Below are 27,325 nucleotides of genomic sequence, written 5' to 3'. Positions count from 1 at the left end.
ATAAGGTCAAACTGACAGGCAAATTGTTGTTTCCTGCCAGTATGTGCTGCGTGCCTATGGATGAGACCTTCGAGGTCGGAGCTACCTCAGCAGATAACGTTGTATGTAGGAGCAGAACAGCACACAGAGCAAAGCAGCTGGTCTTGGGGACCAAATGTCCATGCTGTATGCATTTTGAGGGCTTTCATCACAGACTAGTTCTGGCTTGCAGACTGAATGCCCACTAGCAGCGGATACATTTTTGGTGTGCTCCTGGCACATTTCTCTTTTCAGTTTCAGTTGAAAAGAATCCTGTGTGTGCGCTGCACAGTCACCATAACCTCCTGAGCCAAAGCACGGTAGGTGGGAATGCCAGGAAGGTGGTCCCTGAAGCATGCTGTCCTGCAAAGTGCACCTCCAGTGTAGGCATACTGAAATACACGTTAGAGAGCTGTCATTTTTCTTAACTTGTTTGGACGAAGCAACTAGACTTCATAGAACCATAGAATGGTTTGGGTTGGAAGGGACCTCAAAGATCCCCTGGCTCCAGCCCCCTGCCCTGGGCAGGGACCCCCCCACCAGCCCAGGCTGCCCCCAGCCCCATCCAGCCTGGCCTTGGGCACCTCCAGGGATGGGGCAGCCACAGCTCCTCTGGGCAGCCGGGGCCAGGGCCTCACTGCCCTCTGAGTGAAGAATTTCCTCTTAACATCTAATCGAAATCTCTCTTCCTTTACTTTAAAATAGTTCCATCTTGTCCTGTCAGTATCTGCTTATGTAAAAAGTTGCTCTCTATCTTTTTTTATAAATCCCCTTGAAGTACTGAAAGGCTGCAATGAGGTCGCTCTTCTCCAGGCTGAACAGTCCCAGGAGAGGTGCTCCACCCTTCTGATCATCTTCATTATCTTCCTCTGGACCCACTCTAACAGACCCGTATCTTTCTTGTGATGGGGGCCCCAGAGCTGAACACAGTGCTGCAGGTGGGACCTCACAAGCAGAGCAGAGGGGCACAATCCCCTTCCTCCCCTGCTGGCCACCACTCTTTTGATGCAGCCCAGGATGCAGTCGGCCTTCTGGGCTGCAAGCACACACTGCTGGCTCATGTCGAGCTTTTCGTCCACCAGAACCCCTAAGTCCTTCTCTGCAGGGCTGCTCTCAGTGGGTTCTCCACCTAGTCTGTCCTCATGGGTGGGATTGCCCTAACCCCCATGCAGCACCCTGCACTTAGACTTGTTGAACGTCATCAGGTTCACGTGGGCCCGCTTTTCTAGCTTGTCCAGATCCCTTTGGATGGCATCCCTTCTTTTTGCTGAATTGACAGCACCACTCAGCTTGGTGTCATCTGCAAACTTGATGTATTTCTCGTAATTTACCTATTAATAAATGTGAAACAGAGACTTCAGGACCCTGTGTGTGCTGAGCTGAGTATGGCACTTTAGTACTTAAACCACTGCATTAGTGCAGAATAAATGGATTTTGTCAATTGCAAGACCAAGGACCTGTTCTAGGAAAAGGTAAATTTAGACACAGTGCTCAATGCTGAGCGTCAGGTGCAACTGAATAATGTGTACTGTAAATGGCCTCTACACTTGCTCAGTAATTTAGGATGCAAATATACAGGCTTGGGAGGTTCTTCTGGGGATTAGAACATCTTCCATTAGAGCTGCAATACCAAGTCCAAAAATCAGCTCTCTTCAAGGTGATGGAGATTTAGCAGTTGCATCTGTGCTTGTGCTGTTGTGGGCTGCATGAGTCAGTTCTTCTCCAAAGGTCAGTTTCTCCTCTGTTGCTCACACCCAACAAAACCAAAATTTAAGAAGGAATTCAGCTCTTGATTAATACCAACTTAGGTGAGGGAAGATGGCCTGAAAGTAGCATCTAGGTCTATGGAAAATTATTAATTTTTGTAATGTGGGAGCATATAAAAGTCTGAGCCTTTTAAATATTTTTTCTTTCCAAGTAAAGAGCTACATAATTCTAGAATTTCTGGACTGATGCATCTCCAGACTCATTTCCTACTCCTCCGCTCTTCAATTTGACATAGGCTTATCTCAGGAAATAAATGTTTGAAAACAAACCAATAAATAACACTGTTGTGTAAAAACTCTCTTGGATAAAGGTTTGTTTAGCTCTGGGTGTGGATCCAAGGAGCAGAGGCAATAATAAGCCTTGTTACTTAAGATTCTTCATTTGGAGAATTGTCCTGGTTCAACTTGGTTTCTAGTCCTTGAAGTTCACGAATGTTGTTTTTATGGGTTTTTGTTTGTTTGTTTTTCTTTTTTTTAGAACATGAATAAGAAGCTAAGGGTCAGTATCAGGTCTTGGGTTTGTGTTAGAGTTCTGGGCTCTGCCAAATTCATTTCCTGTCCTAGTCATGACTTAGTTTTTTGAAGCTTATTGCAAGTCAGGTCACACAGTCCTGTCTCATTTCTTTCTGATGGACCTGAATAAATCTCTTCCAGACCAAGAGGTGCAATGACTGCACCTAGCTCGCTTTCACCTCTGCCTGACTTAGCTTTGTAATCGTGTAGGATAGCAGACCTCTGGTGAATATTGGGTAGTTGCTTCCTAGGTTCCTGGTGTGCTTATGGTACAAGTCAGCATTTCAACCTATGTCTTTTCGTGTCCCATTGTGGCCCTGAATGCCCTTCTCTTGAGTCTGTTAGCCTGTTCTGTGTGCGAGGGGTTTGCTTATGTGCTGGTTTGGATCAGATCTGGCTGTTTATGCCAAGTACAGAGTGTCTGTCCGTGTGCGTGTATGTGCAAAAAGAGCCTTGTAGATAATGATTGCCACTTATGTGAGCAATTCCTTTGTCCCATTCTTCTCTTACAAATGCTCAGTTGCATTTGTGGAACAGCATGGAGAAGTGGGGTCAACTCCAGGCGAGGAGATGTAAAGCAGAGGAGAACACACCTCACCTTGCACTAATTGGCCTTCACAGTGCCTGACTTTATGGAGAAGTCAGGGAGCAAATGGGCAAGGTGATTACATATTTCATAGGCTTCAGAGACTGAAAAGGTGTAATAAGATCTGCAGACCATATTGATTTGAAATAGGACCATGGTATCTTTTTAGCTGTCTTCCAGCCCAGTTCCAACTAGCTGTTTATTAGCAGTACTTTTGGGACACCATTGTGTTGTCCGACACATCTCAGCACTACATTTCCCTGATGCTTGGTCAGAATTTATTTCTGCTGGTTGTTTTCATCATATTTTACTTCGCGATACAACCTACTATTCCACCTGAGCTGTTCTTTCCTCTCCTGTGAGCCAGTCCAGTTTCCATCTGGGATATGCTGTAAGAAAGCAGCTCACAGGGTCTTGCACCAGGCTGTTGCCTGCGATATATCAATCACTATTTCAGCACCTCTTTGGTGGGTTGTGACACTGGGGCTGGAAACCTAACAAGAGGCTGTTCTGTTTAGGTGGAATTAGGGGCATGAGATGCCACACCGATCAGGGATGAGCCAGTGAGGAGGCATTCGCAGCATTTCCGCCTTCAGTAAATATCATGGGGGGCAGATCACCAACAACTGCTTCATATTGCGCTGTATGATTAACTGTAAACCACTCTGCTGGCCTCTGTCCCCCATTTATATAGAACAAAACAAGCTGCTAAGAGCACTCTTTGATTATAATAGTTCAGAAAATAAGTGTATAAAGAAATGCTATGTCCCATAACTGCTAGCTTTTAGGTACCACCATGTTTTTCTCATCAGACTCGCTGGCAGGCACAGCTTTAGTCAAAGCCTCCCTGCCTTGACAGTCCTCTGCTCCTTCCCCAAGAGAGGGAATATTATTCAGCCGTCAGCACAATCCTGTCATGCTGAGGAGTGGCAAGCCCACAACACAGCTGAAAACCTAGGAACTGTACTTAGTTCCTGGCAAAATGCATTGAAAGGAAGGGAGATGTTTATCCTGTTCTTTTCCATGTGTATATGAAAAAAAATACATGTGCTTAAAATTCTAATATAAGGTACTTTCTTCCCTAGCTAAAAACTGCTCCGTTCTGGTCAGACATGAAAGAAGTTGGTCGTTCATTGCTTGACTATAAAAGTGCTGCTTATGTTCCAGAATTGCAGTTGCTGGTTTGAATCAGAACCAGATTGGTGGTGACCAGAAGTTTAGCGGTGTAATGGGTGTTCATCTGCATCCAGTATGTGCTCTGAATTACCGACCCTGCTCCAGTTTCTAGCGGACAGTCTTCCACATCACAGCAATACCCACCTGGCAGTGTTACAGGTAGCCTCAGATGGGAAGCCAGGGAATGGAGGGACCTGGAGACGTGAAGGATTCCAGGTGCCAGAAGCGGTCCCTTTGGGTCAAGATTAAAGCACAGTAGTGCACAGAATTTTGATTCGACACTGCCTATGAGGTGTGTGTCCTAGGTGTCAGTAACTTTGCTGTTAATTTGCTGCCAGCAGAGATTTAAGGGGAATATATTTTTGAAAGCAGTTACTAACATGTCAGATTTCACTACTCAAAAATCTTTATTGTATTTCTGGTATCATTCATCTCCTGTGTGCTTTCCTCTAGCAGAGTTTGCGCCAGCTTTCCAGTAACGTGAGTCAAGATCTCGTTTCTAGCTTCTTCCTACACCCCAGACCCTGCTAGAGGGGAGATCATGTTTTATTTTCCCTCTTTGGCCGGACATTGGTGGCTCTGCAGCCCCATGAATGCCAGCTCATTCCAGCAGCCAAAACTTATTTTATCAGTCTCTCAGTTGTGGAGCATTTTGCAGTCAAAAATGTCCTGTTTGGACTTTTTCTCCCTCTCTAAATTCCTCTATAGTTAGCTTTTCCGTGTTGTGTAGCCAGACTTAATTTTGAAGTGGCTGTGTTCTGTGTAATTACAGTGCTGCAGGGTCCCCTGAGGAGTCAGGGCTCGGAGCTCCCTGTGCGCGGTAAGGAGCAGGGGACAGGGCTGGTCTGTCAGCGCACTGGGACTCAGTGCAGAAAGTGTCCCTGGTGCCACATCAGCAGAGTGGGAGAAAAGTGGCCCCTTCTGCTTTATTTTTTTGTCATTAGTGAAACTAATTCCAGACCCCCCAAAAGAGGTGTCTTAAACCTTTGTTCATTCTTCCCTTTTTTTTTTTTTAAGCAAACCTTAAAAAATGTGCAGGCACCCACACATGCACAGAGTTAGATTTCAAGTTCGAACAGGAAATGTGTAATCTGCTTGAAGATTAAAGTACCAAGTGCTTCTCTTAAGATTGGGAACCTGACACGGATATGATTATGAATTAGAGACTGCTTTGTGGTATCAGTAGAGAAGAAAAATTAATGTGAAAATAGAAGGGTACAGACTTGTTGAGTTCTGCAACTGTCTTCAAACAGATATGTGAAGCCTGGAGGTTTTGGATCTGAGGGCATGTGTGGAAGTAAAGGCAGAGTGTTACAAGAACATATTTTTTCCCTTTTGCTAAGATTCTATGATAGGAGAAAAGTATAAGTTTTGGATAAAATGCTGCAGAGCAGATGTCTGAACATGTGTCCTCAACATTGAAGGTTAAAGGTGCATTAAGTCAGTTCTCAAAGAAGAATTCCTTGCTGCTGTAACTCGGAAGGGAAAAGGAACCTTCCCTGCTCCTAAAGCAAGGGTAGCAGAGAAGATACCCACATCCAGCTAGAGGCAGGCCTGCTGCTGTCTGAGGAACAGAGTGCAGTGGCTGCCAGATTATGCCAAGTTGACTCCTGCTGCCTACTCACACGAGCTAAAAATAAACCTCGTCAAAGAGTACTCCAGCAGAGTGGAAGGTTTGTACCTAGCTTACAAGATGGAGCCAAACTACAAAGCGGTGAGCCAGCAGGTTTGGGTGCTCTGCCTGGTGACAGCTCTGCCCATCATGACGGGATGCTGACCTCACTCACTGGACACTTGCCCAGCTGCCAGCACAGTTGGAGCTCATGTTCTGCCATGGAGCATGGGTTTGCAGAGGGAGCAGCTCTCTCTGAGCTTCCTGGAGCTCATTCCTAACTATACCCTTCGTTTGCAAAGTATACAAATGTCTTAAAAGGAACCCCTTTAACTTTCCCCCTTCTGATCACATAGAATATTGAAAAAATGTACTTAGCATTGTTTCAGGAGAAACGAAGCAGCGGTAAGCTTTCCTGACACCAAAGTTAACTTTGGCCTGCAGAAAAGTATCTGTGCTTTCATGCTGGAAGTGTAGCTCTGCTGTGACAGCTGGATTTCCTTGCCATGTTAACAGGCCATCAGTGCTCACCTGAAAAACGTTGCCTTTGCCAAGCTGCTCTTATGCCTGTGATGTCCATTAATCGTTTCACAGAATCACAGAATGGCCAAGGTTGGAAGGGACCTTGGGAGGTCATTTACTCAAACAGGGTCATCTAGAGCCAGCCTTCAGGACCAAGCAGCTTTTCAGCTTTTTTTTTTTTTTTTCCTTCTCTGAAGGAGGAGACTGCACAACCTGTCTGGGCAACCTGGGCCAGCACTTGTCCCCTCTCACGGAGGGGAAACACATTTCTTGCTGTTCACACAGAGCCTTGTGTTTCAGTCTGTGCCTGCTGCCTCTTGTCCTGCTGCTGGGCACCACCAAAAAGAGCCTGGGTCCGTCCTCTTTGCACCTTCTCCTCAAGTGTTTGTGCACACCGATGACATACCCTGAGCCTTCTCTCACCAAAATGAAGCTGACCACATCCTCTTTGGTATATAAGTGGACTTGATCCTGCTTGATCCCCTTCCTAATATCTTGATGAACTGGGCTAAAACCTTCCATGATGCTTAATTCTGTCAGGTGGGAGAAGGGACAGTAAAAAAAAAAAAAAAAAAAAAAAAAGAGGAAGAAGAAGTCCTTCTTTGTTTTTTAGCAGGGATTCAGATCTAGTCAAGGAAGCTGCAAGGTCTGAGAGGAGCCTTGAGCACAGGGATTGCACCAATTGCTTTTACCACCTTTAGAGGGTATAAAGCTCTGGGTTTCTATTGTTTCTTTTGACTAGAATGCATTTGGGTTGGGGGAAGCTCTTTCCTGCAGATCTGCTAGCCCTCCTGTCGTGGGCCGGCCAGTAATGCAGGAGTGCGCCTGGCACGTGCATACGCAAACAGGCGCCGACAGAGTATGTGCTGACCTCCGCACGGCAGCTTATCACAGCCCCTGGCATTTTATCTTGTGACATCCGTATCGCCTATGCGTTATCTTAATGGGATTCTGTTCCTGTGAAGTGCTGTCAGGCTGCTGCGTATACAAAGAGCAGCGAGTTGTGTTCTCCCCGTCCCACGTGGCAGGTGTTGTTGCGTGAACACAGTAAACCAAGGAAGGCAAAACTGCACCCTCACCACTGGCAAAGCCAAGCCCTTGTGTTCTCTGGCCCTGAAGATCCCTTAGAGAAAGAAATGTGGTTATGCAGGCAGGTGTATGCAGAAGAGGGGTGTCTCATTGTTAGCCCTTCTGGGTGCTGTGCTCCCAAAGAGGTCCCCGCTCAATGCAGTCTCTGGGCACTCGCATGGATGCTGCCTGGGACTGCCTGTGTTGAGGCTGGGAGAGTGGTTAAACAGACTCAGAGAGGTGGGCAGCTGTCTGCTATGGCAGCACTGTAGGAACACAGATTCATTTCCTTGGAGAGTCTCTGCGTTCAAAGTGGCTTTTGAAAAGGATTTCTGAATAGCCAAGAAGTTACAATACTGCTTGTTTTTCTCTGATTTTTAAGTTAGAGCATGAGTGCAATCCACAGTATCATCCTCTGAGCTGACTGGCGGTACTGCAATGGACTCTAAGGACAATCTGACCACTAAGTTTAGGAACTGAAAGAATTATAATTAGAAAGGAAAGCTAAAAGAATAAGGATACCTGTTTCTGAAAGAGCAAATGTATGATGAAAGGCAGTTTCTGTTGCTTTCCCCGAAGAATTAAGACTGGCTGTAGATCTACAAGAAAGGAGTCATGAAGTAACAAGCTGCCTAATGCAGCTCAGGGTGAACAGTCCACACGGCAGTGGTTTGCCCCCTCGTAATGATGGGGACAGCCACTAAATACGCTCATATCCCTCAGTTGCTCTTCTAGAGCAATTTGCCTACTACAGGCTTCACGCAGGGGCCGCCTTTCCCTTGGTACACCCATGCTGGCTTGTTTTGCTTGGCACCTCTGTTCTTCACCTTACCTCTTAGCTCTGTTGCATCCTGTCCGCTTTCCTCCAGCCTTCCCTGCTATCTGAAATGGGCCGGGTCCTGAGAGATGCCAAGCACAGATGTCAGGTCTGGATCATGTTGGGTGTGGGCCTGAGCCATCCCACATTTGGTCCTTCCACCAAGTCCATCCCAGCCACCCTGTTTCCTGGTGTCTGGGCCGGAGATGGGTTGGATGAGGGGCTCCTGTGGCCACTGGCAGGAGCAGGACAGCTCTTGGTGCGTCCTTAACCACGGCCAGGAGGCCTTGCAGACCAGCCACACTGCACTGCTTGGCTCACAGGCTCAGGGACATCACCAGCATAATCACCTGGGTACACTGGCAAGATCTAGCTGCCAAATCTGTCCTCTCCTCTCCGTTCCCCTTGGCATCAGATCTGAGAAAAGCCAGCTCTCTCATTGCCAAAGAGGTGCTCTGAGCTTATGACTGATGGGCATATTATTGTAGCTGCTCCCTTCCCCCATTCTGTTCCATTATTTATTCTCATAAGGGCAGGATGAACCCAGTCAGCCCCAATAATAGAAATGTCACAGACTGCCGAGGATTTGCTGAGATAAATGCTTATTGGAATTTTAACATGGCAGGAAGCATCAATTCCGATAGTAATTTCCTTTGTGGAAGAACTTGCTTGATTTCTTATTTAGGTATGGTTTTGTTCCATCTAGACTCCTTCTAAAAAGTGTTTTAAAATCCAGATTTTTTTTTAAATGAAACCAAAAATCTATCAATATTGCAGCACATCAATATTAATTCACTGATGCTGAACTCCAGGGAAGTGCTGGAGCTGCTATCATGACTGTTTTGTTGTTGTTTTCCGTACTTGTGATAGTATTTCCTTCCAGAAGCAACAGCATAAATAATTACCAGAATTCTCAGTAAATATTTAAGGAAAATAAGAAACGTGCTCACATTTTAAGCCTTTCTACCTTGATTATATACGTGAGAAAGCTGTTGTATTAAGATCATGTCCGCTGTTGTAACCTTGCAGTTTGTTCTTCCCTTACGTGCCCACTGCAAGAGCACCTGGGGGCAATGAGGGGGGTTTCTGGGATTTCTTTTTTGTTCTTTCTTGGTTTTGTTTTGTCTTTTTAGCACCCAAATCTGTTGAGAAATATAAATCCTAGTGTTACAGCTCCCTTGCTACAAAGTAAAGCAAATCTAACCGTTGTTATCAGCTTATGTGTTTGCAAAGCAAGTCTTGGTGTAATTTGTGATGTTGGAAGAAGTGGAGAAGCAGAAGAGAAGACAGAGTATCTGCCAGGACAGAAAAAAGTGATGAAGATGAAAGAACAAAGACCTCCCTGGACTGGTGTGTGCTGGTAGGCTCACCTTGAGGCCAAAGCCGGTATCAAAGTATCACACTTCGGGACCAAGCCCAGGAGAGAGATTTTGAGTATAGCTCTGTCAGTTTTCACTGGGATGTTGTTGTTAGGGTCTTTCTAACCCAGCACAGAGAGACTCAGGAGTTCTTGTGCAGGTAAATGTACACCGTGAGGCCAAAGGGACCTCTGCCACTTTTCATCCTCTTTGCAAAGGACAGCTTTGGTGGTTTTTGTTTGTTTGTTTTTCCTTGGTCAGGCTGCTTTGTGGATAGCTTTGAACAGGAGCAGCCTCACCCGTTGGTCAAGGATTTCCAGGGAAGTGACCCTGTCAATGTGACGTTTGTTGTTTTTTGTTGCTGTTGTTTGTTTGTTTGTTTTAAGTATTTGGACACAGCTGTGGAAACGGTGATGCTAAACAGTTGGGGCACAGACCCGCAACATCTGCAGTGTCCTGCAGTGTGTGCAACCAGTTGTGAAGGCTTTGTGGAAACTTCTTGATCCCTTTGAGCGCTAAAGAAAAGCAGGATCTCTGAGTCTCTCTGATACATGGCTGCATCTTCTCCTGCTGCTCTGCTTTCATTCCATGGTTTTGCTCTGGGTCCGTGGTGTCCCTGATGTATGGATAGTCAATGGTGGCAGCATCTTCCGATTCTCTAACTTGTCTTTGCAGTGAATCCCGAGGAGCTGAGCAGCCATCCGTTTCCAACAATCACAAGCATTTCACTGTCATCCTTCTTCCACGGAGATAGCGGGCTCATTACCCCCCCGGGATGGTTCTTTGCTGACGTGCCTGCAGCGGCATTTCGGCTGCCAGCGGATGACGTCCCACCACAAGCCTGTGCCGGGCTGATGCGTGCTGACAGCTGGTGGGGGGGCTCCAGAGCTGCTGCCCTGTTCGCAGGGGTCACTGACTGCCTGGGGCTTGCAGAAGGAGAGCAAACCCTCAGGAGTTTTTTGCTGCGTCCTGAGCCTGCTGGAAGGACTGCCTGCCTCAAGCCTCTGCCCCACTCTGTCGGCACTGGCACCCTCCAAGTCACCACTGCCTCCTCCCTGCATGCCTGCTGAGGGCATGCAGCGTTTGTGCCAGTCCTGCACGCTAAATGAGACTAATTTGTTTTGCACTTGGCCGCCTACCTCAAGTGCTTGCTTGGATGTGAAGGTTAAGTTGCATTATTACCGAAGGATTGATTTCACGTAGGCTTACTGGAGAGATTTACTACTCGTATGGCTGAGGACTTTTCTACACATCTCTCTACACAAGCACACCTTAATCAAGTACTCACTTGAATGTAAGAAGTGCCTTCGCCAAGAGGGCTGGCATTTCGAAGATGCCCTTTGCTTAATTCCAGTTGTCTGCTTAATTAGACATTTGAGAGTGCTGTTAATTGATTGATGAACAATTAAAACAGCTCCAGCTTTTCCCTGACTAAGATGCATTCAGCAACTAACCCTTCTTGTCTTCCCCTCTGGGGATTTGCTCTGCTGTTGGTTAGATGTTACCTTGCCTGTTTTGGTCTGTAACTCTAGAAACACACAACACAAACACATTAGAGGTGTCTCTAAATAAACACACGTTAATGTTCTGTGCTTGCCATGCACTCGGAGCTGCAGTTACGCCCTGGAAAAAGAAAGCTGGAATGGGAGAGAGTGGAAGCTGCAGAAGCCAGGGCTTTTCTTCGCCGGGATCCTATGTTGGTGGTTCCACATTATATTTTATAATTAGACTCGGGGTCATGGAGGTGTTGTGACAGTTATGCCAACTCTAAATTGTCCTTTATCAAAACGGGGGAAAAAAAACCTGAGTGAGCATGTATTAATTAACTCCGGTTCAGGCTCTCCGTGACCATCAGCCTCACCCTAGTTTCTGTTGCTGGCTGTATTGTAATAACCCTTTTCGCTTAATATTTAGCATCCCTGAGGGATTTGGCAATCTGAAGACATTTAACAGCTGAAGGGATGGCATTAGAGGGAAAGTCTCGGCAGGGAGCTTGCACAAAGCATGCATGAAGCCCAGCCTGTGTCCTGCCTGCGAGGCAGCCCCAGCACGCGGTAGGGACGCGTAGTGGCCGCTGATGGCTGCAGTGGTGCCGACATGTGTGGGCACGCTGGCGCTGGTTGCCCTGGGAGGAGCACACAGAGGGATCCAGGCACCGTGGGCAAAAGAAGAAAACCTCAATTAAAATTAAGATTAGATAACAGAGCGAGCAGCTGCTCTGAAGTGTGCTCTTCACAACAGCCTCAGGGGCATCTATTCCTTCCTTCTCCCACACAGCTTTGTAACTGAGGTCTTTGCTGAAAAACAAACCCAGTTGGAAGGCTTTTAGTATTTTTCTGGAGAATGTGGCAGGCTCCTTTCCAAGCTGAGGAGCCTTTCTACTTCTTTGGGTTGTTTTCCCCCGCTTGTAACTGTGATCTGTAGCTGCCATAATCCCAGCCTGCAGAGGAGTGAGCTGGATGTGACTGACAGCTTATTTCCAAGGCCAGGCATGCCTTTGTGCACTGGGCAGGAAACATGGTGTATGCACTCTTCCATTACTCTTACTGTGCACTGGCCTCAGGCTGGCACAGTGCTTTGCTGTTGTCTTACAGATAGGCCTGTATTTTTAAGAGGTGAGGATGAGCTGGCAGGCATGTGAGGGACCACCTTGTGTGGGTTCCCCATCAGCAGTTCAGTAGCTGAAGAGCAGTGGATACAGTTGAAGGGTTAGGATGATGTTGGGAGAAAGGAGCAGGCTTCTCCTCCTTAGCTGTCTGTATTTTCATCGTTTCATATGAAAACAGCATTGACAGAGTTTTACACAAAGCCTTGCCTTCTGTAGCATTCAGTCTCCCCCAGCACGCCTTTGGCTCCATTCCCCTGAAGATTAGAGGTCTGTCCGTCTTTGACAATAGTGTGAGACTAAGTGGACTATTTGTTCTCTTTTTTCCAGCAGTGAAAACACAGTCAGCCTCTGTTTGTGTTGCTGCCTTTATCTCAGTTTTTCTGTAGCCGTGCTGTGCTTTCCTACTACAAGATATGTCACATGAAGCAGCTGATGGTTTAGAAAAGCTGTTAGGTTTGGACAGGGCTTGTAAATGGTTAGAAAACCATCTCGTCTGCCTTATGCTATGAGCCTATGGCTTCAGGAGGGTGTCCCTGTTCCCTAGAAGCTGTTAAATTCAATTTTCTTGGTTTTATTTTCTACAGGATGTTCATCGGTGATTCTCAGCAGTTTGTGAAACCTGCCTACATGATATTAAAAGGTGGGGAGTGGGCGGTAGGGGAGTTAGCTAAAACATGAAGCAAGATCAGAATGTGTTTTAATGAATTTTCTTGTTCAGACAGATGTGATTGAAGTCACTCTTAAGCGGAAAATAAATATATCTGCCATGCTTGAAAAAATTCTCTTGACTATTGCAGAGTCCTTGCTAAAGAAAGGAAAAGTATACTCTCAGTGATTGGTCACAGGTTGTGATGTTATAGGCTGAGCTTACTCTTTACAAGGCAAAAACAACAACCAACCAAAAAAGTCATTGCATTTAGAAGTGATAATAGAAAAGCCCAACTGAAGATAAGAACCTTTTTTGGATACTGAGCTGACCAAGGACTCAAGGGCTTGGCTCTTCACCCCTGAATGCCTCCCCAGCTGCTCTGATTTCCCACCAGGCGGTGGGAGGGGAAGCTTTCACCACAGGCTCAGAGGTGTAAGGTTACTTATTTTGGGTAGATAAGGTATCCCTCCATAAAGGTGAAAAATAGGACGTGGGAGAAATCAGGCAGATGGGGAGCTGCCTGTTTGTCAGTGGCATAAAGGATATTAAGTTCATACCTGAAGAAGCACTTGGTTTTAGGGCTGGTTAATAGCCTTCGTGTTTCGGTGATGTTACATCGGAAGTCCAAAGTTGGGTTTGTCCATGGTTTTGATGAACAGTACTTTACACCTCTTCCTCTCAGGTAACTCTACCACAGGTATAGCTATAACATTTTTTTCTGATTTTCTTTCCTACTCCCAGTTTTGTCAGACCATCTTTCAGGTTGAAGGTATAATGGTTTATGTGAAGCTTGAGGCACTGCCCTGGAAGAGCTTGTAGTAACCTTGACATGACCGTGTATTGTATATACAGATGTTCAAGCAGGAAAACTGAAACTGGGCTCGTTTGACCCAAATTGAGGTATTTCACTCAGTTTCAGAAGGGCAGACTACTCAATAGGCTCCAGAAATCTGTATATCTCTTGGTATGACTCTAATTTTAAACTTCTGCACTCAAAATCTTAACGGTTTATTTCTGAAGCTTTGAAAACCATGAAGGGGTCTGTGTTCGGGGAATTAACATTGTGTTAACCAGTGGAAATCTTTTTGTTTGCCCTTTCTACATGTACAACAATGTGAGCTCTCACTGGAGCCCCATTTCAGTGCCTGGATTTCCAAAATCTCCATAGATAGAGGACTTTCCATCGTGGCAGAACAGCCATGGGAGCGGGTCTTCCTGTGGCCCTTGGGTGGAGTCCCCTGAAGCATGTTCAGAAATATGAATGGTGTTAATGCTTAATTCATACTGCTGAAGGAAATTTTGTTGGGATGCTGGGTGTGAGTCAGCCTGTAAGCAGTACTACAACCAAGTTTGAAATTTGTTGTTAGTAGCTCACTTAATGTAGGAGATTTTCTATTTTTGCAGACGGAATGGATGTTGAGCTGATACCACATTTCTCTGTCAACAGCTGACCTTCAGTGCCTTTGTAGCAAGATAACAAATAGCACAGTGGATATAATTTTGATCTAATTATATGGTGCCACTTTGTAACGTTGTGAAAAGCTCTTTTCTTTTTTTGGCTTAATACAAGCTCAAGTTGCAGTGCTTAGTGCAGCAGTAGTCAACAAGAGCAACTTTGGAACAGTGTTTTTTATTTATTTGGGTTATAAAGTGGCTTATGCAAAAATAAGGACTGGTTTTACAAAGCAGTTGTCGTAGACTAAATATCAGATTCCCCAAACATCTGTTCCAAAAACCCTGTTAAATTCTCTTTCCATTCCACAGGGAGAGCCTGAGAAAAAACAGGCAGACCTTTCAGTATAAGCTAAAGGAAATTAATTGCAGACTAAGGGAGGAAGGGAGTTGAGGTTCCCAGGAATGCTGTCCTCCTCTGATGTTTGCTGTGGTGAACTGTTAGCTGGAAAATTCCAGCTGCCACAAATGTAAATGGACAGAAAGCTAGTCAGTCTGTGAAGCGCATGCATCTTCCAAAAGAAAATCATTTACTTAACCTATGCGTAGATGGGAAACGTCTAATTTATTAAGACAGACACCTGCCCTCACACGTGCTCCATGTGAAGCCAAGGTACCCAGTTATGCATGCGTGCCGATGCTGTTGGAGATGCTCTGAAATGGCCTTTGTGATGCGGAGGCCAGAATACAGTCCCATGCACAAGTCCGATTTATGTAGTTGTGTGCCCTTTCCTTCCTGTTTAGCTGCGCAGCTGAATCACCAGTCCTCATTCAGCCTTCTGATGCATAGACAAAATGGCAGCACTGACTCTCTGATTCCTTAATTTTCTGAAAACATAGCAGAAATGCTATTATTTGAACTCAAATGGACACATAATACGTACAGCGCATACCAAGTGCAGCTCAGGTGGTACAACCAAGCCAACCGCTGTAGAGAAATGGTGCATCTCAGTTTTCAAAATAGCTCCTTTCTTAATCCCCACATCCTATTTTGAGAATTTAATAAACAGCATTAGTCTAGTAAACTGGTTCAGATAGTTCCTTTCTCCAGCTTCCAGCTTTTAATCATAGTCTGCGTTTTCATGTTAATAAAAGAGCAAGTTACATAAGCAATTTCACTAATATCAGCCCCAGGCCTCTCTCTGCTGAAAGTTTTGCAGTACTGAGCTATTCTTTGAATCCCAAAGCTATGTGTAGTTGTATGATACAAAATTCATCTCACCATATGCACCTTATATAATTGAGAAAATTCACTTAATTTTATCTGCTATTAAAACACAGCTTTGAATGAGAAATGAAGCTAATTTATACAATGGACAATTCCTCCCAACTCTAATGAACTCTGTGTTTATGTTTTGTTGGGATCAAGCATGTTTGGTTTTTTTTATTAAGGGAGAAGAAATATGGCTGGACACCCTTGCCATTTAGTCAGCGAACTAAAGGATAGACATAATTAAAAGGTATTGCTGACTGACCAAATGAAGTTAGACAGACAAACAAACATTATTCTCCGAGATCTTTGGTAGGTGTCAAGTCATGCCCCACTTACGTTGATAGGAATGATAAATGGGGTACTTCCAAAGCAGCCTGTGTGGCAGGACGGACAGTGCCAGGCCCCCCAGCACCGGATTTTGCCTTGTTCTGGTGCTGGGCAATGTGTGTGCTTCCACCCATCTTTTGCAGCCTTCCTAGAGCAGGCGGCATGTCTTTGGTACTCCGGCAGGAGAGGTTCCTGCTTTAGGAGGCTGAGGTTTTGGCCTCATAGATAAGCTGTTGCATCCCAGGCAGTACCGGGTCTGCGTTCCTGTCCAAAAAAAAATCATTTTATCCATAAGCATTTATATTACTTAGAACTTTCTGGGGTTGTTTTTTCTACAAGTTCTCCTGCTAGGCTGTAGTCTAGCTAAAAATAAGAATGGGTATGGTCCCGGACTCAGGATTCAACAGATAAAACTGCCATTAATATTAAGATGAGTTAGATAATGCCCACCATTTCCCCCATCAATAGTGGTCATAATCCAGTGATGTAAAAAACAAACAAGCAAAAACAACAAAAAAATGTATTGGTTGTCCTTTGACCTTGAGGTTATAAGGGCCTAGAGTTATATCACTGTCATGTCCAGTTCAGTCGCCACTAGAATATCAAAGCAATGGCTGTATGGCAGGGAGACCAGTGAAGAAAAATAAATCTTCAAATGCTATCTTTGCTTTTGAAATATCTTTGGAAAGCAGTCACCATGCAATGTTGTCTTAACTGGTGGATCACACAGCCTCCCCCACGCACTCCTGTACAGTACCATGTATTTTGGATATCTGATTGGATCAGTACCTGACTTTGCCTACGTTTCTGGTTGGTAGAAGTTGAATTTGTCACACTTGCTGCATGCAAGTCACAATCTACTTTGCCAGTAGCTAGTAGAACAATTTCTTGTAACAATCTTTGCCTTTAAAGTTGACCTGCTCTTCCTGTTGTTGGCCTCCACAATGAGTTACTGGCTTCTCCGCATCTCTCCCAACATGTGAGCGAGGTTGGCTGGGATACGCCAGGTGGGGGCACATCTGTCAGCTCCTGCTTCTGCTCCCTTTGTGGAGACCTCGGCGTGGAATAGCAGGTGGAGGAGAAGCCGCTTCCCTGAGCCTGCATGGTGGGTGCTTGCTGTTCTTTTGGCTTAATTAAATAATTTAGTCAGGGTATCAGTCCAAATACTCCTCGCTGGTTATCTGCAGTGGCAAAGGGTGCTGTTTCTGATGGGTAGGGTGAGCAGCATGGTGTCAGTTCTCCTGTCACAGTAAGCAAATAAAAAGTGTGATTGATTACTGTCTGAAAAGTTTTTCCCAATAAATGAATCTCCTTCATTTCATTAACTCTGTTGACTGGCTACCAAGGGGGCTCTGTGAGCCCTTCTCTGTGGAATATAGTTTAATTTTGCTCTCCTGCTCGTGACCGGCAAATTTACCTCTCAGTTAATAGCTGATGTAATAAGATAGTGGAAATAATGTGTTTGACTAAAATATATTCAAAACAGGTTCCCAGCTAAGTAAACCCTCTGGTAACTCAGTGTTTGATATTAAGGCAGTAAGAAGCTTAAATAAGATTTTAAATCTATATTCGACCTTTAATTGGCCTCAGCAAGGCAGAGTTGAATTAGTGTTGTGCATCTAAACAAAGATTTTGATTTCCAGAACGGTGTGTGAGCCTTGATAGCATTCTGCAATTTTGCAAGCCGTGGCCTAGTAATGAAAATCACACCCCCACTCTCGCCCAGCCTGCTTGTTTGTGGACTAAATGTTAATGACACATTTCTCCCCCTTTTATGGGCTTTTACTTGTGAGTGCTAGATCTGATACCGTGCTCCATGGCTGCACTCACTTGGCGTATAAATTAGGATTTATAACATGGTTTAACTCTTCCTAATGATTGCAAGGTCAGAGGTGGCTGCTGCTTTATGGTGTGGTTTCCAGCACAGAATATTGTGATGTTTCAGCCCTGGTAGGAAAGTTTATTATATGAGCTTCCTGTGGTAACACAATATTTAAGAGGAAAATAATTCTGTGCATCCTGGTAGCTCTAAACAAGAAAAAGGCTTTGCTGAACAATATGTACATGGCTGGCTTCAATCTTTGATACCTTAGTGAGGCGTTTAATATATGTGGCATTTGGAGGGGGTTGGTCACAGTGGTGATGCGAGCTGTGGAGAACGCTGTCCGTGCAGAGTGGCACTTCATTGCTCTTCAGAGGCATTGGAGTGATCTCAGCAGATACAATGGGAAAGAATAACTTTTTTTTTAAATTTATTTCCAAGGCTGGGAAGGGGGCTTGGGGCAGCTCCAGCAAGTTCCACAAAGTGGCCCAGTTGGGGCAAGCGCCAAGCCATCAGGCAGTAGAGCCAGCTTAGGTCCTGTTAGTGAGGACAGAAATTGAATGCAGCTTGGCACATGCGTCAGCATGCTTATTGTGTTGAGCTGATTTGTGATATTTTTTTTTTTAACAAGGGACAAGGAAATTGATACAAGGGAGCTGGAAGTGGCCTCAGCAGAGGGTTTATCATTAGAATTTAAGTGCAGAGATAAGAGTCCTGCTTCTGTCTTCATAACTCTTCAGTTTATATAATTTGCCATGCTTGTGGTTTCTCTGAGCTTTTAAGAACATGGGAACACATGAATGTTTATGTAGAAAGGTTTTAAAAATGACTTGTCTAAGAAATCCCTTAAATATCAGGAGCAGTGAACCCCAGAAGGATGAACTTTGTTTGTTTGTTTTTGTTTGTTTTTTTACAATTACTGCAGTTTGAGTCAATGAAGAATGCCTGCTTTTAGTCGGAGAAACTGTGACTAGGGCATGAAAAAACACTGCAAGGACTGTTAAGGAATTTTTAAGTTCCTGTGAGGAACACCCAGGAGGCTTTCAGAACTTATTATTATTATTATTATTATTATTATTATTATTATTATTATTATTATTATTATTATTATTAAGTTGTTTTATATTGTGCTTGGTCTTTATATGGAATACCAGAACTGCCAATGCTTCAAACTCTAATTAAGTTGAAGGCAGTTACTGGGCTCAGTAGAGGGAAATAGTACTTTACAGGTGGTCACATTAAATGATCCAGTGGCCCCCTTCTGGTCATAAAAATGTAGGATTTTTTTCCCATTATCCTCAAATGTAAAATATGTACTGTGCTCTTTGTTCGCCTCTAAATCAAGTTACAGAAGGTGCTGAAAGCAAAGCTGGAGTTTTATACCAGATTATGAGAAGTATGAAGAGAATGAAAATGGGAAACAAAGCATGTCTAAAATGAGCCTGTACCCAGCATGGGGGAGCTAAATCTGTCTGATATATTTTCAGGCCTGAATACAACACAAAGCATAGCAAACTGCTTTACGAATTGCAGTGCCTTCTGCTTGCTGTATTGCTCTGATGCTCTACCACCCACAGGTAGGCCTGCATGAGGTGCCATGAGAGCTTGGTAAACCCAGAAGGTCAGGAAACCTCCTCTGCCCCTGGAACAGCTCATTGCCTTGACTGCTCGTCCCCTGTACAGTGTCACCAACAAGGCACTTTCCAAGCAGCAGGATTTCCGCACAGCTCTCTCGGCTCGCCATGGTGCCCAGGGGAGTGTGTGCCAGCAGGCTGTGGGTGCCGTGGCCTACGCACCTCCCTCATGAGGGTGTTCTGCTGGTGGGGGCTGCAGCACAGTGCTCGGGGCTGGAGGGCTTTGTTAAAGGCTCTCAGAGCTGAAGGGCTCTAAGTTACATTCTGCTATGTAAAGCCAGCACAGGACTTGTTAGTGACAGTGGGAGTCAGCCAGGCCTTGACTGCTGCCACACCTTGAGGTTAGGAGTTCTACAGCTAATTCTGTGCATTGGGTTCACTCATACGCTGTCAGTAAAAGGCTCTGGGCTTTCGTTTGTGGACTTGGAACATTAATGCCTTCTATAGGACCTAATGTTGCATTAGGTTTAAAGATGATTTGAATTTTGGGCGAAATAAAGCTGAAGTGTATTCCTAGTGGTGTGAATGTGCCCACCTGTGGCTGTGTGAGACTGAGTGAAGAACGTTGGCGGGAAAGAGAAGTCACTAAGGTAATTTAAACCAAAGATAATTTAGCAACCAAAAAAAAAAAGAAAAGGAAAGAAATCTGTATGCACCAGATTTCCGCACAAAGTGAACTGTTTTGAAGCAGCTTGGCCTTACACCTCAGAAAACAACATCTTTCAGTATAACCCCCTGTGAGAGCCTGGAATGCTCTAGTTGTTAGCTCAGCTGTAGTAAGAACTGGCCAGGTGCTTCTCCCACTGCCTCAAGCTGTGGCAGCACTGTCCCTGGTTGCTCAGTCAGATTTCCTGGCTTTTTGTCCTCAGGAGTCTCTTTGGAAAGCTTAGTTCTCGCTGTGCAGTTTATAGGCTAGGTGAGAAAACGTAATCCTCTCTTCTTATTACATCATTATTTTTGTGTGAGTTACAAGGTCTGTCCAGACACACACATAATGAGCCAGGCAGTCTGTTTTGTATAAGCTGTGATCACACCATCGAGCCACTTCTCCCAGAAGGCCTTTAGTCCTTAGTTGGTCCAGAACGCTTCCTTCTGGACTTGCCGCGTATCCCAAATGGCAAGCTGGGATTTCTGCTCATGCTGAGAGGTCAAAGACTCTAAAATAGCCACTAAAATGACGTTGACTGCAGTCCAAAGTGTGTGAGCAGAATCAAAATCCACCATGATTTGACCTGCAGATGGTGGGGAAAGGTCACAGATGTTTACGTCTCTGCTGGTGTCGATGGCAGGAAGGTGGCCTCTAGCAATCTCTGTGATGGTTAATAATTTTGCCTTCTCCTTCCTCTTTTCCATCTAGTAATAGTCTCTCAACTCATGAATAAGGCTCAGAAAACCAACAGGCATGCTTAATACACTGCTTGAAACCTTTTGCAGGCATGATGTCCCTGTGTTTGGATGTCTGGGCAGAGGTTTCACTTTAAACATATTGGCGTTAACTGCACTGCCCTGGTGAGAGAGTACAGATATTTCAGACAGCTTTTAGAAACGGGGAGGAGGAGAAAATGCTGCACAATTGTTTGATGTGCTGATCAAAAGATAAACTAGAATCAAATTAAAAACCCCAAGGGTTTGTACAACCTTGCTTATGTTTTATGCAAACCCTCCTGTACAAAAGGCAATGGTGTTTTATTTCCTTTCAAAGCAGATGGGGTGCAAATGATGAGCAATTTTTTCCTTTTTTATTCAGCTGCTTACATTGTTGTTTTACAGTTTCTCCTTACCTGTACCACTTCGTTTCTGATCACTAGGAACACAGATATAGTACTTGCTACTCATTCTACCACTTTGAATTAGGAACAAAGGTTTTTTGGATAGTTTAAATTGGCATAATAGCGGGTCTCCGCTGAATTCAAACATGTGAAAGTCTGGCTCATGGTATCCCATATACTGAGGACTGTGAGCTTTCTACTCTCTATCACTAATGCATGGTATATGCTTAGAAATATGGCATGCCACTTTATACAGAGAACAACCTTATACAATATTTGTGCTGCTTTGTTCTGGAATATGTTAAACACTGATGTAACCTGCCATCTCCCTCCCAGGACTGAACGGCTCAAATAGCCTTAAGTCAAGATCCACGCAGTGGATTCCCCCTCTCATTGCAGCATCTGGATTTCACTGAAGTTTCCTCAGATATAAGAGGCATTAGAGGTACAAGCGAGATGGCAGCTTCTAAAAAGTCTCAGTGCTGACATGAGTCATGAAAAATCTTTCCTTTTCCGGCCTTTATAGATCAGTGCCTGGATTTCACAGCCCGCAAGGCACATGTGTTTGGTTGGCACTGGGCTGGGTTTGCATGTCAACGTTGTGGATACTGCAGCAGACGTGACAGCTTTTCATTGTCACACCTATTGTGATGGAGCCATTTTGCTCTTGGCTTCTCATCAAAAGGCTAAACGTGCACAGCTGGAGGGCGTGGAGGCATTTCTTTTTATAATTTTGTTTGAAATGCAGGGAGAAGTCGAGAGGTGGACTCTGTCAAAGGCAGAGACATAAAATCTCAGAATATGGCAGGGTATTTTTCTCAACTGAAACACCTCTCAAATGTTCTAGGTCACCTAAAAGCACCATGAAAGCATGTAAGAAGCAGTTCGCCTTGGGTATGGACAAGCCTGAGAATATCTTAGAACTGGAATTGACAGTGCTGCAGATAAACGTGGGGCCTCTCTGTAAAGCAAGAGAGTTCAATCTTCCAGCTCAAAGTACAGCACAGGAAAGGCTATTTCAGTGGGCATACCGGGGCTGGCTGCTTTCTGCTTATCTCATTTGCAATGTAGTTAAGAGTTCAGCTTGTGCCAGGAGAGCCATATTGAATGTACATGATGGTTTCCATCTCAAGAGCTATACTTCCAGCTCTCCTTTCCAATTATCAGGAATCAGTGTTTTCTTTGGACAAAGGACGATATCAGTCAGTCAGTGCTTTCAAATTTCTGGTTCTTTATCTTATCATAAAGTACTGCAAGATGGTTTTATGAAGGTGGCTATTGTCATAACTACTGTGATCATTTTACTTGCTTATCTGTATTCCTGGCCTTTTGTCTTTTGTTAGCTGGCAGATAAAATACTAAAAAAGCTGCTTGTGGGGTAAATCCACAAAATGGCAATAAAGGGAGATGTAGACAGGATTGAGACACAATCTCATTTTTGATGATGCTGTGTATGCCCCTTCTTCGCTGATGCCAGCGTACCTAATGTTTGAGAATACCTGTGTGCCGGCCCTGGATGTTTTACTCCTGCAGGACAAGCGTGCTCTGCTGGTGGAGCACAGCTGATACACTAGCATTTTGCTGTTGTAGTCTTTGCAGCTGTTAAGGCTGCTGCAGCTGGGTGAGTGCAACGGATGGGAAAGGTAAAGCAGAGATTATGGTTTGTAATGTAGTGCAGTATGCACTGGGTACGGGAGATGTCCTTCCCCTGTGCTAGGTGTGCCATTTTTTTCTGGGCTGTCATACCAGGGGGGATGTGCCGAAGTGCATTCTGTGGTACTGCACTTCCCTTCCAACCATCTGAGTTTGTTGAACGTGTTTAAAAGAAAACAGATGAATGGAAAGTGATGAGAAATGCAAGGGTCTGAAACTGCTCGAGACTGTCAACTCCAAACTGTTTTTTAATCTTTAAATTGCTTTTTTTTTTAAGTCTTTTAAATTCCCACTGCCATAGCAATCAGTGTACAGACGGTGATAATATGGAAATGCTGACATTCAGAGAACCTTTTTCTATCACAAAAATTCTGTATAAAGTTGGAGTTTTGAGATTCTGGAGCTGGATATACTGCATTTTCCTAACCTGTGCAGATGGCCATTCTTTGTACACTTCTGTCAGTCACAGCACAAGGACCCACGAAGAACAGCCTGGTGGTTAAAGGGCAAATAGAAGATGCAGGAGCAGCAGCTCTGCATTTTCTGGCTCTGTTGCAGAATTCCTGTGTAAACTTGAGCAAGTTGGTACCCCTTCTGCTCTGCCTTCATCTGCCCTTTTCCTGTCATGTCCAGTTAGGCTGTAAATTCTTTGGTATGTGGACAGACTTTTTTTGGAGCTCAGAAAACACTTGTGTGTGTCCATACAAGCATCCAGCCAGATCCCATATTAGGTTGGTGGCTCTGACAGAAGTGAACTAATTGCTCATGAGGAGTGAGCGCTTCGCCATCTGCCTACCCTCCCAGAATCTTCCCCTGGACTTTGGAGCAAGTCTTGCAAGGACCAGGCAGTCGCCCAGCTCCTTCCAAACCATCTCTTATCTATGCCTTCTCTCTCCAATCCATGCACAAGGAGATGAAAAGCTCTTCCTTGGCAGAGACATGGAGGAGATTTACTTGGGATTAGCCCTTGCCATGGAAGTCTGTGACAGTGGAAAATGATGCAGTGCAGTTCCTTTGCATTTGTGCAGTGGTTATACACACTCCTCTGCAATAAGGATAATTAATGGATGCTAGCTATTAGCAAATGAGGGCCAGCTGAATTGTTCTGGCTTATACCAGCCAATTCTGTGTATCAGAACTGCATCCATTAGTAACAGGCTGTTGCTTTTGTTACTGTAAATGAAGGTTAGATTTGGGCCTGACACCCACCTGGCCATCCTTGACTATTATTCAAAAAAAAATAAAAATCAGTCCAGGTGTAGAGGAATGAATTTTTAAAGCAGCAACACGCACACTGGTAATGGGGCCAGATCCCATATCCAACAACTCTGTGCTGAGCTTGCTTTTCATCTGAGACACATACGTGGTGTCCACTGGGTCAGCCTGCTTAGTCTGTGGCACAGGCGGGTTATCAATACGTACAAGAGTTGTGCTCCTTCAGTAGCGTGTCAGCTTGGAGGAGCAGAGCAGACAGGTGTAGGACAGGGAAGGCATGATGGAAACCAGGACTTGAAAATGTGCTCACCAGCAGTGAGCTGAAGGAAAGCCACGGGATGGGAGTCCGCAGCTGAGCACAGACTTTCCTTGGGGAGCAAGGGCTTTTTTGCCGTAGCGTAAGTGGAAGGTACAAACAAAAGACAGGGAGTCAGGCCTTGCACGAAGGACACAAAATTCTTTGAACAAGAAACGTAGGGCACAGAAGTTGCTGAAAGTAGAAAGATGACAAACTCTTTCCGTTGGACTGTGAATCTTAATGTTTCCCTACACAGTGTGTCAAATTTCAATTTAAGTAAACTGATACTTTCAAAAAACAAATCCATTTCTTAAATGTTGTTTTCTGAATGGTGAAGCATGCAGTGGTTTCCAGTGAAGTATTTAATGGTCAGGAGCAATCACAATTATCTGTCAGCTGTCGTTGTCATTTGGGGGGGGCAATAAACAGAAGGCAAGACATGCAGTTTGGCGGGGACATGTCCTTTGTGATCCTTCAGGATGGCATTGGCAGAATTGAAAGAGGAATGGTAAGTTCACAAGAAAAAGTGGTGTAACGAATTCAGCATCATGGTCTGTGTTGGGGGACTATAGGACATTGACCAATTTCAAACTGGGCTGTCACAATCGCAGGTTGCAAAAAGCTGTGGGGCTCAAACGGCTGAATTTAAGTCAGAAACATTTACCCGTCTGTGTCCCAGCCTGTGCTGCCAGCCTGCCTGCTGCATCTTCTCTATCATTTGGTTGTAATGTTGTTTGACAAGGATTTTTCCCTCTGGAAAACTTGGAAGAATTAGGCTTTCATGTACATTCATGGAGATCATTTAGTGGCACCAGTACTGGGTCCTTGGTAGAGTTGAAGCAGTTTATGTGCAATAGGCCCTGAAGTAACTGCCTGGGTGCACTGCTGTTTTGCAAGGGACTCTTACATGATTTATTTTAAACAAAAACAATTGTTTAAAAATCCTGAAGAATGGTTCTGCTCTGAAAAACGACTGTGTACATTAGATGTGCGGGTAGGCTGCATTAAGAGTCAGACTTCCTGAAGTACAGGGCAAAATAAGCAAATGTTGCTGTTCGCACACTGCATGGGTAAAGCCCTCCGTAGCCCTGAGAATGAGCAGGCTTTGTTTCTTGGTCTCGTGTCTGCAGGATAGGGTTTACCCAGTGCCAGCCAGGAAATGGTGCGACTGCACCAGGCCTGCTGAATCCTTTTGCTTGTTCCGTTGGTTTAGTAGTTACAGCAGATTTGGGGTACCAAGGGGAGTCTCCCATGACTCTTCAGTTTGAAAGATAACAAGCCAGGGAAGGAGTGCAGCCACACGTGTGCCTGCACACATAGGTGAGTGTGTGCGCCTCTTCCCCAAGCCCTCTGCAGGAACAGGGCAACCACGCTGCAGTTGGAGGGAAGGAGGGTCAGCCCCTACTCACTTGTGAGCCTCTGTGTGTGTGAAACAGCCACCAGTGAAACATGACAGGCATAAGGCTGCAAACAACAGTGCAGTGCATGTTATACAGGTGCTAAGGAAGGCAGTGGTAGAGATGTATTCAGCGTGGAGGAACTCTGCTCAACGCCTGATGCAAATGACAGCTTTCACAGTGCCAGGGGAGCACTGGGGGACTGGGGATTTGGCAGGAAGGCTGTCTCTTGTTGCCACTTGAGTGATTTGGATGAAACAAGAAGATATACAGGCTTAACTCCGTGGCGTGCCTTTGCAGCTGAACAGTGGCTATGCAATTGCTCTCACGGTGGTCAGCAGACGAGGCAAAGAGAGGCTGAAAGCAGGGGGGAGGATGAAGTGTTGGTTCTTGAACTTCTCTCATGGCGTTGCAGTGAATTGAAATGGTGTTTTGAAAGGTTCCTGGTGTGTGCTGCTGGAAGTGAGCTGCCGGGTGGATGAGGAGAATTTAATCTCATCAATAATGGCTTGAAAAGAGGCACTGGAAAAAAGAACGCAGGGGAGGCGATGTCTTTGGAAACAAGCAGTGTATTTGATCTGCAGTGCCCATGCTGGGCTGAATGCACAGGATTGTGGCTAATCCTGCAAGCAAAGCAGTTCTAGCCCTGTCCAGAGCTTGGATGGGAGATGAGAAAGAAATTGCAGATATTGTTGGCATGTGAGAGGGAGTCTTGGAGGCAGAACTAGGCTGCAGAAATAAAGGGAGTCAAGACTGCATTTTGGGTGCTGTGGTTTCGGCAGATTGAGGGGTGGTAGGGAAGGAGGCACATGCTGTAGTCTGAAGTGCTTTGGGTGGTTTAGAAAGGGCTTTTCAGATGCTTTTGTTCTTGCTCTTGGATTTTTGAAGCTGCAAGTATTTTATAAGTCCAGTTACTGACTTAAATGCTCTCTTTACATGTAAATTCCTTGTTTTATATATAGCCTAAGCAAAGAAGTGATAAAAACATTTTAGATGTGCATAGCTGTGTCACGTACAAGAACGTGTGGCCAGTGGATGTCTGTTCTCAGAGCTGTTCCTCTGGATAAACCTAAACAGCAAAGAGCAAACTATCCCTCTGTGTCCTAGTACACATTTTCCCAAAAGGTAATTTAGAAAGTAACTTCCATTGGCAGTGGCAGGTGATATCTTTAAAGCAACGTGAGCTCAGGGAAAAGCCTGCTATTGTAATGTCAAGAATGCTGGTTTTATGACTGCTTAAACCAAGCCAGTTCTACCTGGGAGCCATTGGACACCACGTGCACTATCTTTGCAACTTAGCTACTATAGTTTGTTATATTAGTCTATTAAAATATGTAAAACCAGCATAAAATGAATACCCACTATATCTGGACTTCACACCTTTCCCTCCTATGCCATTCACAAATTGTCACCTTACGAAAAACCCTAGCACAGTATATGCTTGAAATGCTCCTTAAATCAAGAACACCCATTTCAGCTGAATTAAGGAGGTCATGTAGGAGATGGCAAAGTCAGGGGCATTTACTGGCAAGATATTGCCTGCCCACTATCCTGTTTGGTTATGACTGTTTGCTCACTGTGCACTTCGTGCTGCCATGGGAGCTGCAGTCTGCTCTCTAAGACGAAGCTCCCCAGAGGCTCCTCAGCTCCGAGTGTGCAGCTAGCACCCATGAGCTTAGGGTTTTTACCCCCACAGGACTACAGAGAATCTCGTTCGGAGATGAGCCAGCACATGAAGCTGGAGCCGCCCAGGAGCAGCGCTCCCCACGGGGGAAGCAGCAGCCAGGCTTGTGGCAGGGGACACTGCTGGGTGGCTCTGCGGCATGGCTGCAGGACAGGGGCTGGCTATGGG

General features: G+C 45.0%; 1 protein-coding gene and 1 long non-coding RNA gene across 2 annotated transcripts in view; both read left to right on the top strand.

Moving 5' to 3' along the window:
- Nucleotides 1-12,306, top strand: part of LOC310904443 — a 54,835-nt gene extending 42,529 nt beyond the window's left edge. The window contains exon 2 of the long non-coding RNA XR_014588348.1: nucleotides 10,112-12,306. This is a non-coding gene — a long non-coding RNA (uncharacterized lncRNA). The remainder of the gene's footprint in view (nucleotides 1-10,111) is intronic.
- The window catches only part of GPC1 (glypican 1), a 200,633-nt gene that overhangs the window by 54,108 nt on the left and 119,200 nt on the right, over nucleotides 1-27,325 (top strand). The window lies entirely within an intron of this gene.

Source organism: Anser anser (genome assembly GCF_964211835.1).
Source record: "Anser anser genome assembly, chromosome: 9".
Taxonomy (NCBI): Eukaryota; Metazoa; Chordata; class Aves; order Anseriformes; family Anatidae; genus Anser; species Anser anser.
The sequence above is the reverse complement of the archived record's forward strand: the minus strand, read 5'-3'. Positions and strand labels throughout refer to the sequence as shown.